A 16,434-nucleotide genomic window follows, 5' to 3' on the forward strand; every position below is an offset into this window, starting at 1 on the left:
TACGCGTCTCTCTCACTCCTTATTTGGTAAGCTGTGTCTATGTGGAACTTTCCCTCGATTCTATTGGCTCTGACGGCTAGAAAGAGATGTCAATCAGCAAAATCGACCAAGGGGGGCCAGAGATATGGAAAATCCACACAAATCACCCCAGAAGTTGTTTTTGTTGTTTGCTAAACCTCTCTAAAAAGGTCAAATGTCACTTGTTTTGCATCAATCTTGATACATGGTACTTAGTATATGTTCCATCATCCAAGGGTAGTTTTCACTGTAAGTAAAAAATTATTTTTGGACGGACACTCATTTACAGTTTTTTACTATGTTCAATCTGAGTTTTCTTTAAAATAAAAAACATCTATATTGATTCTGACTTTTCTACATCCAACTCACAGGTTTATCATTACTTTGAGAAAAAAGATGATTAATTTAACCCTTTTAGAAGGGAAGATATGGTCATTTGTTCTGGGAATGTCATTTTCGAGCCTGAGACCTGAAAAACAGGCTCAGTGCTTAACAGGTTAAAATCCCTACAATGCTTTGCGCACGGACCAATTTCCACAAATCTGTGGCGGAAAATGTAAGGCAGTGCTTCTCATGTGATGCACACCTGCACACTTGCTAGCCTGTTCCACTCTTTGTTTTCCGAATGCCAGGAAGTATTCTTGCCTCGCTTCTGAAGCAAGACGCTCGGAAGATATGTGCTACCACGCAAGCGTACTCGAGATTGAGAAACGCCCAGAGTAGCATTAAATGGAAATACTCAATTAAAGTATAAGTACCTCTAAATGGTACTTAAATTCAGTTCTTGACTAAATGTACTTAGTTACTTCTCTCCTCTATTATGAACCTACGAAGTAGCTGTAGATTAGTTTTGTTGTCTGTCGGTTGTATTGAGTCGTCCTGTTTTGTGTCAGCTGTAGTTGTGTTGATTATTTCAGAGACACATCCGGAGAAGGAGCACTGAGAGCAGCATGGAGGAGAACAAAAAGACCCCTGGAGCTCAGGTCAGTGTGCACTTCATCACAATATATTCCTAACACTGTTATCCCCAAATAAATTAATACAGTGTTAATGCACAGTAATCATTGAATTCAGAATTCCTAGCTAACTCCAAAGTCAAAACTACTGTTAGTGCCTTTGCTAATATAATAAACAATACTCTACAGAAACATTATTAACCCAAATGTGACATATACTCTATGTATGTCTACATCAGTGGTCCCTAAAGTGGGGGAGGAAGAGGCCAGGAGGAAAAATGGTTATTAAAAAAAAAAAAAATCATAATTTGAAAAAATTATTGATTCGAAAATAATATGATACAGTACTATTGTGTGTGTGTGTGTGTGTGTGTGTGTGTGTGTGTGTGTGTGTGTGTGTGTGTGTGTGTGTGTGTGTGTGTGTGTGTGTGTGTGTGTGTGTGTGTGTGTGTGTGTGTGTGTGTGTGTGTGTGTGTGTGTGTGTGTGTGTGTGTGTGTGTGTGTGTGTGTGTGTGTGTGTGTGTGTGTGTGTGTGTGTGTGTGTGTGTGTGTGTGTGTGTGTGTGTGTGTGTGTGTGTGTGTGTGTGTGTGTGTGTGTGTGTGTGTGTGTGTGTGTGTGTGTGTGTGTGTGTGTGTGTGTGTGTGTGTGTGTGTGTGTGTGTGTGTGTGTGTGTGTGTGTGTGTGTGTGTGTGTGTGTGTGTGTGTGTGTGTGTGTGTGTGTGTGTGTGTGTGTGTACACCGGAGGTCTTTGTTGTTAGCTTCTGGTGCTAGCGAGCTACGCTAACGGATATAAGGAGTTTTTTTTCAACAACAAAGTGGAGGAGAGTCCTCTCCTGTCGGACTGAGAGACTCAGTGAACTAAAGGACTATCTCAGTGGGTCTCAAACTTTTTGGTCACCATTAATGTAAACAATTATATCCGAGGCACACGTTTATATGATCAAATAAGAGAATAAATGAAAAACAGGTATGAAATACTATATGACAGTAAAACAAGAATAAAGTTTAAAAGGGTGTTTTGTGGATTTCTAGGACCAGGTGGAGGGATTATATCTCTTCGCTGGCCTGGGAGCGCCTTGGGATCCCCCAGTCAGAGCTGGTTGATGTCGCCAGGGAAAAGAAAGTTTGGGGCTCTCTGCTGGAACTGCTACCCCCGCGACCCGACCACGGATAAGCGGGAGAAGATGGATGGATGGAGGGTGATTTGTAAAATATCCATAAAGAAAAAGTAAATCTGTTTACAGTTCTGTTTCATATGGGTGTTGAGAGATGTATCCATAGATCTCTTCATTTTGCTCTCAAAGTGCACCAGATTGATGCTTTTAACTTCAATATTTAAAAATAAATCTTCCCGGGGGAGCATGCCCCCGGACCCCCCTATGTGAGGTCCACACACCACCTGTAAAAATAGCCCTTTACCCCTGCTTACACCTATATACCGTGAGCTGATTATCGAGCCTTCATTGTAACAGTCGCGGGAACACTGTGTATATGCGTGGGGATTGTTGCAGTAGAACATTCCACTGTAGCGACCGGTACATTAATGGGAAACCCTAAATGTTTGAGCACCCTCTATGAAACGTCAAGCTACCCCACAGCACCCCCAAAATACATCTCTGGTGCCGCCACTGAGCCTGACTTGTGTTGGGGGGACCCGACTTTTTTTTTTTCTCCAAAGGGGGAGCCTGACAGAAAAAGTTTGGGAACCACTGGTCTACATTACAGGGGTGGGGGAAATAATCGATACAACATCGTATCGTGATAATAGCCTCGTTATTCTGTTACACTTTCTCACACACATAAATACAGCACAGTGTCTCAACCTGACCTATTTTCTGCAAACTTGCAAACTCTTTGAAATAGCTGAATCAATAAATTGAAATAGTTTAAATAAGTTAAAATAAGTCAAGTTAGTCGTCAGTTTGTTTAGCATTTGGCTGTGTAATAAGCCGGATAATGTGCGGCGAGCCGGTCATTATTGGAAAAAGAAACCCCAACAGTATGATCAGAGGGACAGACGCGAGGCGAAGGGATCTTGATCGGGTGGTTTACAGTTGAGATGTTCCTGCATCACTGTGGTGCTCCCGTGCCATGCAAGTTTGACTTTACACAGTTTGCAGGTAACACACTTTTTATTGTTGTTTAAAGGGAAATGCTCCCACGCTGTTGGAGATTTTAGTCGACCGTGCTTCTCTACGCTTCCGCCATTTTTCTAAAGTTTTATTTTTTGTGCCTGTTGTATCTTGTTTCAAGGCTTTGTTGTCATTTTCACATTAGCTACAGTGAAGATATGGCAATGAAAAACTGAAGTCACAGGCTCCTCCAACAGTGCAGGACATAAAACAGATAAAATAGTAAAATATAATGTTTTTCAGATGCGCAAGTAAAAACAAATAGAATAGAAATAGTGCAAGATGTTATGCAGCATGTTGATTATTCCATCAGAGCTAAATACATGGGACTGGGGGAGAGATGTCCAGAGTTGGTCGGCAACCTCTGTGTGACCTGGTGTCTGCAGCACATTTGTTTGTCAATTCTCCGACCGTAACTTCATAATAAACCTTCAGTGTTTGTGTTACGGCTGCTGTTTTCCTGGTGCTCTTAACTCTGTTGTGTGTGTGTATGTAAATGAGCTGTGCGATTGCCCTGTCGTGATTGGCTGCCATCTCCTGGTCTGCCCCCTGAAGATTGTGATTGGAGCACTCCAATCGCAGCGCACACCTGCTGGAGACGACTACAAAGCTGGGGACAATCATCGCTCTAGAGGGATCTGTTGAGTGAACAGACGCCTCTCGCTACTTGCTTTCCGTTCTGTGGTTAACTTGTGTGGTCTGTGTCTGGTAGTGTGATATTGTGTGTTAGTAGTGCCTAGAGTAGCTTAGTTAGAGTAGTTTACATAGTGTTTAGAGTAGCTTAGTTTTTTGTGACTGTTGCCTCTAGTTTAGCTGTGTGTTTTGTATACATTCCCTGTGTTAGTCTGTACCACTTTTATAGTGAGGGTTTTAGTTTCTATTTAGTTCCGTTATTATCAATTTTTTTGTATGTAAACAGGCTCCCTTTTTAGAGTCCTCCCTTTGTTTGGTTATTTGTCAACCTGTGCCCTTTTGGCCTTTTTTTGTTGTTCCAGGCTGCATGCCTGCCATTTTGTTTACCGCTGCTATTTATAATAAAACCACTTATAATTATTACCAATCCCATTCTGGTTGTGTTGCTTCCCCTAGCTCAGAAGGGAACGTAATAGTTTGCCATCAAGCTCCACCTCTCCTTTGTTTCACTCATGGATGTTTAATAAGAACTGGATATTGCGTCGGAGCCTCGTTCATTGTTATGAGGGCTCCTCATTGGCACATGAAGTCAAAATGGCCTGACATTCTCAAGAGCAAAACGTCACAAATTACCCATCATGCCTTGCTGTCGAGAGTATGGCAGTTGAGTTTTCCCTTAAGCCCCACCTCCAATCTCCCTCACTCGGCTCAGTAGAATGAATGGACGGACAGAGAAAATACATCTGGATTCAGCTTTAAACGCATTTTACAACTTTAACACCTCATGATTCAAATAAGGGCTATACAAATTTTATTTCTGGGTAGTTTATTTAGTTAAAAAGATTTACAGACATCACATTCCCAATGTAGAATGTTGCTGTATTTACTTTTGTTAGAACGTTGCTGTGAATTTATGCTTTTTAGATTTACTTTCTCTCTTTCTCTGTCCGTCTGTTTTAGAAACCGAAAGGAAGAGAGAGACGTCACAGCTGTCAACAATGGGACAAATCCTTTACATCATCTGGAAATTTAAAGAACCACCTGCATATTCATAATGGAGAAAAACCGTACAGCTGTGAAGAGTGTGGGAAAACGTTCACGACATCAGGTACTCTCAGATCACATCACCTTATTCACACTGGAGAAAAACCATACAGCTGTGAAGAGTGTGGGAAAACATTCACTACATCAGGTACTCTAAATTCACATCACCGTATTCACACTGAAGAAAAACCATACAGCTGTGAAGAGTGTGGGAAAACATTCACTACATCAGGTACTCTAAATTCACATCACCGTATTCACACTGGAGAAAAACCGTACTGGTGTGAAGAGTGTGGGAAAACATTCACTCAATCAGGTGCTCTCCAAAGACATCAACATGTTCACACTGGAGATAAACCATAGTGGTTTTAAGAGTGTGGGAAAACGTTTTCTCAAAGTATTCACCTTAAAGTCCATGAGCGAATCCATTCTGCATAATTTTGAACAACTATGAGAACAATTCTAACTGTTTCCTCCTCCTGATGTCCTGAGAGCTGTAGTTATATTTTAAGAGTCTTTCTGAATGGAAGTCTGACTAACATACTTCAATTCAGAGTCAGTTTTATGTCCCTGGACAAGCTCTGAGGTCCTCCTCAGCTTTTTAAATATCCCTAAAATCCCCCAAAATAAAATGGGTGAGGCTTTTATCCACTACGCTCCCAAACTGTGGAACATCAGGAAATATCAGAGAGTCTCAGTGGACATTTTTAAACGCCTTCTAAAGAAACATCTCTTTATATTAGCTTTTTATTAGCAACCCCCCACTTTAAATGGTCTTTTAGTCTTTATTATTTACCTACTTTTATATTGTTTCATTTATGATATAGGAAGGGTTTTATCTTATATTAGTGATTTAACATTTTCAATAACAACATTTATTTTTACGTTGGTTTCTTTATATTTTAATCGTTTAAACTTTATTAGAATTATGACGTCTTTATTACTATTCATTTGTATTTCTGTTGTACCTACAGTGGGGCAAAGTATTTAGTCAGCCACCAATTGTGTAAGTTCTCCCACTTAAAAAGATGAGAGAGGCCTGTAATTTTCATCCTAGGTACACTTCAACTATGAGAGACAGAATGGGGGGAAAGAATCCAGGAAATCACATTGTAGGATTTTTAATGAATTAATTGGTAAATTCCTCGGTAAAATAAGTATTTGGTCACCTACAAACAAACAAGATTTCTGGCTCTCACAGACCTGTAACTTCTTCTTTAAGAGCCTCCTCTGTCCTCCACTCGTTAACTGTATTAATGGCACCTGTTTGAACTCGTTATCAGTATAAAAGACACCTGTCCACAACCTCAAACAGTCACACTCCAAACTCCACTATGGCCAAGACCAAAGAGCTGTCAAAGGACACCAGAAACAAAATTGTAGACCTGCACCAGGCTGGGAAGACTGAATCTGCTATAGGTAAGCAGCTTGGTGTGAAGAAATCAACTGTGGGAGCAATTATTAGAAAATGGAAGACATACAAGACCACTGATAATCTCCCTCGATCTGGGGCTCCACGCAAGATCTCACCCCGTGGAGTCAAAATGATCACAAGAACGGTGAGCAAAGATCCCAGAACCACACGGGGGGACCTAGTCAATGACCTGCAGAGAGCTGGGACCAAAGTAACAAAGGCTACCATCAGTAACACACTACGCCGCCAGGGACTCAAATCCTGCAGTGCCAGACGTGTCCCCCTGTTTAAGCCAGTACATGTCCAGGCCCGTCTGAAGTTTGCTAGAGAGCATTTAGATGATCCAGAAGAGGATTGGGAGAATGTCATATGGTCAGATGAAACCAAAATAGAACTTTTTGGTAAAAACTCAACTAGACGTGTTTGGAGGAGAAAGAATGCTGAGTTGCATGTGATTTTCTGGATTATTTTTTTTTCTCATTTTGTCTCATAGTTGAGGTATACCTAGGATGAAAATTACAGGCCTCTCATCTTTTTAAGTGGGAGAACTTGCACAATTGGTGGCTGACTAAATACTTTTTTGCCCCACTGTATATGTTCACTTCATTTTATAGGGTTTTATATTGTTGCATCCATTCACTTTTCTTGTGTCTTATCTTTCTGAGAGAAATCATATTTTTTTTTTAACTTGAATTTGTTATTATCATACCTTTTACCTCCTTGTGTATCTTAATCTGTTACAATAGGCTCGTTCACACCGGAGTACTTTTCCCGTTTAGTTCCGTTAGTACCCCTTATGTCGCGTTCACACCAAAAAGAGTACTTAGTGCCGGGAACTTTTACCCCCATTTGTAGTGCCTGCTAGAGAGGTGGTACCAACAAAGTACCAACTTCTATTGGCTGGGCGAATTGCAAACCACGCCCCGTAAAACTCTGAAAAGTTTTTTGAAGCCGCCATTGTATTTACTAGCCTTAGCCCCACGCACCAACGGAGAGAGAATAACTTATGGCAACACAAAAAAAAAAACATGGGAGCGGTGGAGATGAGGAGGTGTCGGCGTTCTGGCAATTTACTTGGAAGGCTTCAGTAGAAGCTGCTGGGACTCCCAACAGAAGTATACGCCGTGAAGTGGTTTGCGGCCTGCCAGTAAACCCAAAGCAGAAGACGAATTGACGTCAGCGGCTCATTTGCGTAATCTTCCCTCAGGGAAAAGTACTCCGGTGTGAACGCGATTGGTACTTAGTGACCTGGGGTATTAAGTGCCGGCACTAATGGCGCGTTTCCACTACACAGCCTCGCTCGTTAGGACTGGCTCACTTTATGGCGCGTCTCCATTACAGTTTAGGAACTGGGGTAGTATCTATAGTAACACAGTCACAATGGCATATATGGTGTTAGCAAACAATAGCTCTAGCTAATGCTATCTGCCTAGCTAGCTAGCTAGCTAGCCTTCGGTGCTCCATACAAGCATGGGTTGTCGAACATAAATGTAAGGATAAAACAGACTTCTTTGTTAGAAGTGAGCTTTAGAACAGATAGGGACACAACACTTTCAAGCAAATAACAGAGTGTTAGCAACAACTTACCATGCAGAGCCTCCAGTAACGCCGTTGCTGAGTCCAGACCTCCCTCCGTCCCAACGCTAGCCGGTCTATGGCCGTAAATGGTGTCCATTAGGTCAAACCACTTCCAGTTTTTCCTACTGGCACCACTCGTGTTGTTGTTGTCCTTCACTATGCGATACTCACTCTTCATCTTTTTCAGTTTTTCCCTACACTGCAAGACAGTCCTCGAGTAACCGATTCCGCACATCAGTGTAGAGACCTCCTGAAATACTTTCATATTGCGAGTTGTCCCGTCGAGCTCCCGCTGGATCTTGTCATCTGCAATAAAGTGTAGGAACGTCGTAATTCCTCGGCGGACCACGGTGTGCTTTTCTTTGCTTGCATGGTTCCTGAACTATGAAGAAATGTTTTACTATGCCGTGTTTCAACCATGGTTTTCTAATAGCCTTGTTATTCCATATATAAAATATTGGTAATCAATCAATCAATGTTTATTTATATAGCCCAATATCACAATCACAAATGTTACATTTGTCTCAGTGGTCTTCACAGTGTGTACAGAATATCAGTATGACAATACGACACCCTCTGTCCTTAGACCCTCACATCGTACAAGGAAAAACTTCCGGAGAAAACCCACAGTTTAAAAGGGAAAATGGGAGAAACCTCAGGGAGAGCAACAGAGGAGGGATCCCTCTCCCAGGACGGACAGACGTGCAATAGATGCCGTGTGTAAATTGCAAAGATAATACATTTGCAACATAGGTAGTCCAAATATTTGGAAATGCATGTGTGTATAATAGGAAGATGAATACACAAGGATATCCATCCAGGATTTATGATCCAGGACCACAGCCATGACTCAAGATCCAGGGCTCGCGATCCAGGACACTGGACCGCAGGATCATCCATGACTCCGGATCCCAGCGTATATAGACACCAAAAAGAAAGACATTTGGGGAAGCTGGGTTAATGGGAACATGAGAGTACACAGGTATAGACAGAGAGAAGGAAGAAGTAAGATGTCCCCCGACAAACTAAGCCTATATCAGCAAAACTACGGGCTGAATCTAATCAGCCCTAACTATAAGCTTTATCAAAAAGGAAGGTCTTAAGCGCACTCTTAAAAATGGATAGGGTGTCTGCCGCCCGAACACAAACTGGAAGCTGATTCCACAAATGTGGAGCTTGATAAGAAAAGGCTCTGGCTCCCATTGTACTTTTAGAGACTCTAGGAACAACCAACAACCCTGCATTCTTGGAACGCAATGCCCTAATAGGACAGTAGGGTATAATGAGTTCTTTAAGGTAAGATGGCGCCTGCCCATTAAGGGCTTTGTAGGCAAGAAGAAGAATTTTAAATTCTATCCTGTGTTCTATAGGGAGCCAGTGTAAGGCAGCCAGAACAGGAGTAATGTGGTCCCTTTTCCTAACTCTGGTTAGTACACGAGCTGCAGCATTTTGAATCAGCTGAAGCGACTTGACTGACTTCTTGGTACATCCTGATAATAAGGAGTTACAATAATCCAGCCTTGAAGTAACAAATGCATGGACTAGTTTCTCTGCATCGTTTTGAGGCAAGATATGCCTGATTTTTGCAATGTTACGTAGATGGAAGTAGGCGGTCCTTGACATTGATTTTATATGGGCGTTAAAGGATAAATCCTGATCAAATATAACACCAAGATTCCTTACAGTCTCACTAGAGGTCAAATGAATGCCATCCATAGTTAGTATATCTTTAGATAATTTGTTTCGTAGATTCTTCGGGCCAAGTACAATAACTTCTGTTTTGGTCGTGTTTAACATCAAAACGTTTAAGGTCATCCACGTTTTTAAGTCCTTAAGGCAGTCTTGAATTGTATTTAGATGATTAATTTCATCAGGCTTGATTGATAAATATAGTTGAGTATCATCTGCATAACAATGAAAGTTTACAGAATGATTCCTTATAATATTGCCTAACGGAAGCATATATAATGTGAACAAAATAGGTCCGAGCACTGAGCCCTGTGGCACTCCATGGCTAACTCTGGTTTGCGTGGAAGATTCATCGTTGACACGTACAAACTGAGAGCGTTCAGATAGATAGGACCTAAACCAGCCTAAAGCAGTTCCCTGTATGCCAACTAAGTGCTCTAGTCTTTGCAATATCATGGTCGATAGTATCAAATGCAGCACTGAGATCGAGCAAAACAAGAATAGTGACAAGTCCCTTGTCTGAGGCTATTAGAACGTCATTTGTGACTTTAACCAGAGCTGTCTCTGTGCTATGATGTGTTCTAAAGCCAGACTGAAAATCTTCAAATAAATCATTGTTTTTTAAGTAATCACACAGCTGTTTTGCGACCGCTTTCTCAAGAATCTTTGAGAGGAACGGAAGATTAGAAATAGGTCTATAGTTGGCTAAAACCTCTGGATCGAGGTTGTGCTTTTTAAGAAGCGGTTTTATCACTGCTACTTTGAATGATTGTGGAACATAGCCTGATAATAAAGACATATTCATAATATTTAATAAAAAAGTGCTAATTAATGGAAAAACTTCCTTCAACAGCTTAGTTGGAATTGGGTCTAACATACACGTTGATGGTTTAGAAGAGAGAATCATTGAATTTAATTGTTCAAGGTTTATGGCTGAAAAGCATTCTAGTTTACTATCTAGTGTAATATTAGAACTTACGTTTCCGGGAGCTGTTGATAACACTATACTGGTCAAAGGCAAGAGGTCATTAATTTTGTTTCTAAGAGTAACAATTTTATCGTTAAAAAAGCACATAAAATCATTACTACTGAGTGCTATGGGAATAGAAGGCTCAATCGAGCTGTGGCTCTCTGTCAGCCTGGCTACAGTGCTGAAAAGAAATCTTGCATTATTCTTATTCTCATCTATTAATGAAGAGTAGTAGGCTGCTCTCGCTTTACGCAGTGCTTTCTTATATTCATTGAGAGTAATATGCCAAATTAAACGAGATTCTTCAAGTTTAGTGGAACGCCATATCCTTTTAAGTTGTCTCGACTTTTGCTTTATTTTGCGGGTTTCGGCATTATGCCATGGAGCTAATCTATGTTTTCTTTTCTTCTTTTTCAAAGGAGCAACAGAGTCTAATTTTATTCGCAGCGCATCTGTAGCACGATCAACAACATGATCAATTTGGGGTGGTGTACATTTTGTATAAGTTTCCTCCCTTACATACAGACATGCTATCGAGTTAAGTATTGGTGGAATCTCTTCATTACATTTTGCTATAGCACTAACAGATAGGTTTCTGCTGCAGGAGCTTTTGACTAATGCTTTGTAGTCTCGTAATAGTACTTCAAAAGTTACTAAGAAATGGTCGGATAAAGCAGGATTATGCGGTTCGACTAATAGTTGCTCAATTTCAATACCATAAGTCAGAACAAGGTCAAGAGTGTGATTATAGCAGTGGGTCGGTTTAATTACACTCTGACAGAAACCAACAGAATCTAATATAGAGTTAAATGCAACAGTAAGGCTATTTTTATCATCGTCAACATGAATATTAAAGTCACCTACGATAATTACTTTATCTGTTTTAAGAACCAAAGTTGATCAAAACTCAGAGAATTCTGATAAGAATTCTGAATAAGGACCTGGTGCACGGTACACTGTAACAAATAAGATTGGCTGCAAAGTTTTCCAGGTCGGATGCGTAAGACTAAAAACGAGGCTTTCAAAGAAGGTGTAATTTAATTTTGGTTTAGTATTGATAAGTAAACTTGAGTTAAAGATTGCTGCAACTCCACCCCCTCGGCCTGTGCCTAGGGCAATATGAGTATTGATATGGCTGGGTGGAGTGGACTCATTTATGCTGACATATTCTTCATGTCTCAACCAAGTTTCAGTGAGACTGCATATATCAATATTATAATCTGATATTAAATAATTTACCAATATTGCTTTAGATGCTAGAGGTCTTATGTTTAAGAGACCACATTTAATATTCCTGTTTTGTTGCACTGTAGTAGTTGTTACATTTACTTGTATTAGGTATGACACCTCTATTAGGTTTTACCTTAAATTGTCCTTGGGCAGACACACACACCGTTAATATTGGGTATTTTATTGGGTTCGGGATTCCTATGGATGTAAGACTGCGACTCCGCCTCCTGGTCTCAACTCCAGTTTGTCATGGATTAAGTCCACAAAGCCCTGAAATGTTTGCCGAAATGAGATCGGCACCATCCAAAGTAGGATGAATGCCGTCTCTCTTAATCAGACCAGGTTTTCCCCAGAAGGCTGTCCAATTATTTACGAAACCCACATTGTTTGCTGGGCACCACCAAGACAACCAGCGCTGAAATTATGACATGCGGCTATACATGTCAACATTGATCAGATTGGGGAGGGGACCAGAGAAGATTACGGTGTCCGACATTGTTTTAGCATAACTACACACCGACTCCACATTAAGTTTGGTGCATTCTGATTGGCGTAAACAAACATCATTACCACCGACGTGAATAACAATTCTACTGTATTTACGTTTATTTTTAGCCAGCAGTTTAAGATGCGCCTCAACGTCGCCCGCTCTGGCCCCCGGAATGCATGTGACTGTGGAGGCTTCGGTCTCTAAATTCACGTGTCTCATAATAGAGCTACCAATAACCAGAGTTGGCTTCTCAGCGGGTGTCTCGCTGAGTGGGGAATATCTGTTAGATACGTGAACGGGTTAGTGGGGACCTGCGGGTTTCGCGTTATGCCCCTTCTGAACAGTCACCCAGTCTCCCTGCTGCTCGGGAGTTGCCGGGGGACGGCTAAGAGGAGCTACCTTTTGCCGGTCCGCACCGGCTAACATGGGCTTTACTGTAGCTGAGTTACTTTCTAAGATGCGGAGCCGGGCTTCTATGGCTATGATTCCCGCCTCCAACCTAACAACTATACTACATTTAACACATGTACCGGTACCAGTAAAGGAGGTAGGGAAGTAACCAAACATGAGACAGTTAGAGCAAGAAATATCACCCGAGGGTGGGGAAAGAGCCATGGCTAGCTATCAAGCTAAAGTAGCCACCGTTAGCAAACCCGAAAAGAGTGTAGGCAACTGTGGAGTTACAGTCGCTAAGAGAAGGAGAGTTGTGAGTGCTTAAGCTATAGTAACGTGTGATTACAACGTCAGGCAGTTGCCGTGATCAAGAGTTTTAAAATGATCGATTAAGTTAAGATAATAAGCTATCAGCAACAGAACAGGCACACGGGATACCCGGAGATGACAACAACAACCGGAAGTTACAACATGCTTACCGCAATAGTGGTCCGTGTTAAATTAAGACATTAAACAACTTTTTCATTAGCTATGAAACAGTAAAATGGTCACAATCTTATGAAGGACCCAAATGCAGCACTCGAGAGACCAAGGAGTATTGCTAATGAACTGTATTGGTAATGATACCAGAGCAGAGGGATAACAGAACAGTATCAGCCGGATGATGTGCAGGCAAACAAACCAGAGGACAGCGGGCAGAAAGTGAGTCAGGGAGCAGGCGAGGTGGTCAACGGAGGTACAGGCAGGGTCAGACAGCAGGCAAGGCAGGATAGTCCAAGGACAGGCAGGATCAGGGAACAGGCAGAGCAGGCAGGTCGGGGACAGGCAGGGTCGGAACTGGGTAGGAACTGGGTAGGCAATCTAGTAACAAACGCGTGAAAGACTATGAAGGCAAAGTACGATCTGGCAACGGGTGTGTGTCTGGTGAGGGTTTAAATACTGGCAGCTAATGGGTGGAGAAGAGAAAGAAGAGAGTGAGCAAAAACGTGGGTGTGGTTAACAGGTGAGACAGGTGAATGGAAAACTACTGGTGATGAATGATGGAGCAGACTGTGACAGAAATAAAGTTAACATTAAAAAATAAAACATTTCAGGCTTTTCACCTACTGTACAATATTAATGAACAAATCTACAATCTAATGTCAGACATGGAAAACATCATGAACATCTGTGACTACTTTAATCTGTAATTGAAAATATATTTAACATCTTAATTAAGAATATAACAATTTAAAACTATGGACAGGTGATTATTAATCATTACTTCAGTTGCCCAAAATCTTTAGCAAAGCTTTTTTCTGGATTTTTGTTTGTTTTGTACAAAATGCAGCTTTCATTTTGCCGATTTCAAATCACTGGCTGGGCTGGATTTCCCCCCACATGCCGTTTGTAAGCGCACTACTTCTACTGTGGTAGTAGTTCAAACTACAAGCCTTACCTCCCCAAATCCTGGTACCTCTGGTAAAAGTTACACAAACTCATCTATAGCCTCTTTAGTTAGGGAGGATACACAACACACAATACCACGTGGTATTTTTTTTGGGTATTCATGCAGCAGTCATTCCGAGGCACTGCCTGTGAAACCATCTTCCACAAGTTTCACACTGAATCTACATGGGGACAAATACAACAAAGATATTAAAAAAATTTAAAGTGTAGGACACTTGTAAAGCAGGCATATTCATTTATATTTTATAGAGATTATACTTTTTTTTATATATATAAATACTTGTTGTTATTCAGGTTTATCTGTGCTAAAACTTTAACAAAGTATAAGAAAAACAAAAGGAAACCTGTAATGCATACACATATACAAAATGTCATTACTTTTATGTTATTCCTGAAATCTAACTCCAGATGATATATATATTATCTACTATTCAGATTATCTTCTGGAGTTTCAAAACAATTCATCATGTAGTCTCACCCAAACAGCATCAACAGCAGTTGTGGGCAGGTCCTCAATCCCACAGAAGGAACAGAAGTCATCCTTTGAAACTGAAAAAATAACCGGTTCAATTTACAGGAAGCCGTCCATATATTCATTTCATATTTTTGGCTAATACCTGATCCTTTGAGAATTTATTCTGCCATGTCCCTTCGTAGATGTTGAAGACATTTTTTTGATGACTTGATGTGAAACGTCTGTGGAATTTTCGGAAATTCCTTCACTGTCATCTCGGCCATCTGGACAGATGGTAAAATAACATGACGTTATGACGTGTTTTTTAATTTCACTTTAAAATAAAATGCTTTATTATTAATGAACACAACATGTTGCATTGAATCACCTGCATGACAAAGGCTCCACAACTGGTGGCATCTTTCTGGAAGGTGTGGATTATTTTTCCAGGCTGCCATTTGATGTTAACCCAGTCCTCTTTTCCCAGTCTGTTCCGGTGCATCTTGAAATACTCTCTATAGAACAATAGGAAAACATTTTAAATTTGCGCTTATAGTCAGGTTAATTATAACTTGATTTTAACTTTCGTGGGATTTTTGTGGGGATTTTCTAAACTATACATTTTAGAAAAGGGTATTGTATAAGGATTCAGAAAATCCATGTTTCCATTTGCCCAGATGTCTATATGGCGGCCATATTGGAATTTCCAAAATGGCCACCACAAAATGTAGGTTTTGTAATATCTCGGCTTCTAAATAAGCTGGAACATTGATTTTAACTTCTAAACCTACATTTTCAGGGTCAATAAATCCAATGGTGGTAGTTACAAAGGTACTACATTTTACAACATTAACCCTTCGATGCATGAGTCGGTCGAAAATGACCTGTGCAAAGTTTTTTTAAGTATACAAAAACAAATTGATTTGATTATCTTTCATCAAATACTCTATAATAGACCATTATCTTCTATAGATAAATATAAAATATCTATAAATTCAATTCAGCCAAAAAAATAAATAATCTTATGCGAGGCCCTGTGCGACCACAGTTTTTCGTCTCCTATGGCAACGGCCCTGTTCTTCAGACTTCTGATATTCTTCTGATATTTGTTGTGGACCACACATAGCCTACTATATGAGAAGTGTCATCCCTCAAGGTTATTTTACACAGTTTGCCATCAGCAAGGGGATCTCAGAATCCTATCAGCTGACACATCTAGGATGGGTTGGTGCATCTGCATTATCCAGAATGAAAGCAGGAGAAACTTCCAGCAATATTCCAGGCTGGGCAGGATACAACTCAGTGTTGTCTGAAAGCCTTCCCTTGACACAGGTTGGAGCCTTGCCACTAATGCCAGAGGTGGCACACGAGTGGTCAACTCTGTTGACTGTGATCATGCAAGCAAATCAGCTGAGAAAGTTGGCAGTTGGAGAAGATCACCCCACAGTCATTACCTTTGATATGGCCCTCTATGAGAAGGTGGTGCAGCTCCTAGATGCCAGACCTGACCTGAAACAGATGGTTGTTCCCAGACTGGGTGCATGTCGTCATGGCTGCCCTCAGAGCTCTTGGTGCCTCCATGGAGAACTCGGGTATAGATGATGCCTGGATGGAAGCAGATGTGTATGGTCCTGCCACAACAAGGCAAATCCTGAAATGCAAACACTACAAGCAAGCTCTCCATGCCCACATCTACTCGTATGTAGCACTCTATGAAATGGCTCTGGAGGAGTTCTTCAAGGACAACCCACAACTGAAATATGTGTGCCTGAAGGCAACCGAGGGAGTAGAATCTGCCTGCTCGGAGGGTAAAGACATCAAGGCTGAATCTGTGAAGCAAGTCAACAGGACCCTCCTGGAAGCCACTGCTGAAGTCATCACAGCATTCCAAGAATGGGAGGAACAAAAATCCCAGCATGCGATGTTCAAGGTCATGATGGGCTACCTATATCGGGTGGAAACAATCCTGTTCTTCGTAGCAGC

General features: G+C 41.1%; 1 pseudogene; it reads left to right on the forward strand.

Moving 5' to 3' along the window:
* LOC117534732 overlaps nt 1-16,434 on the forward strand; it is a 57,566-nt pseudogene that overhangs the window by 8,099 nt on the left and 33,033 nt on the right.

This window comes from Gymnodraco acuticeps, unplaced genomic scaffold (genome assembly GCF_902827175.1).
Source record: "Gymnodraco acuticeps unplaced genomic scaffold, fGymAcu1.1, whole genome shotgun sequence".
NCBI lineage: Eukaryota > Metazoa > Chordata > Actinopteri > Perciformes > Bathydraconidae > Gymnodraco > Gymnodraco acuticeps.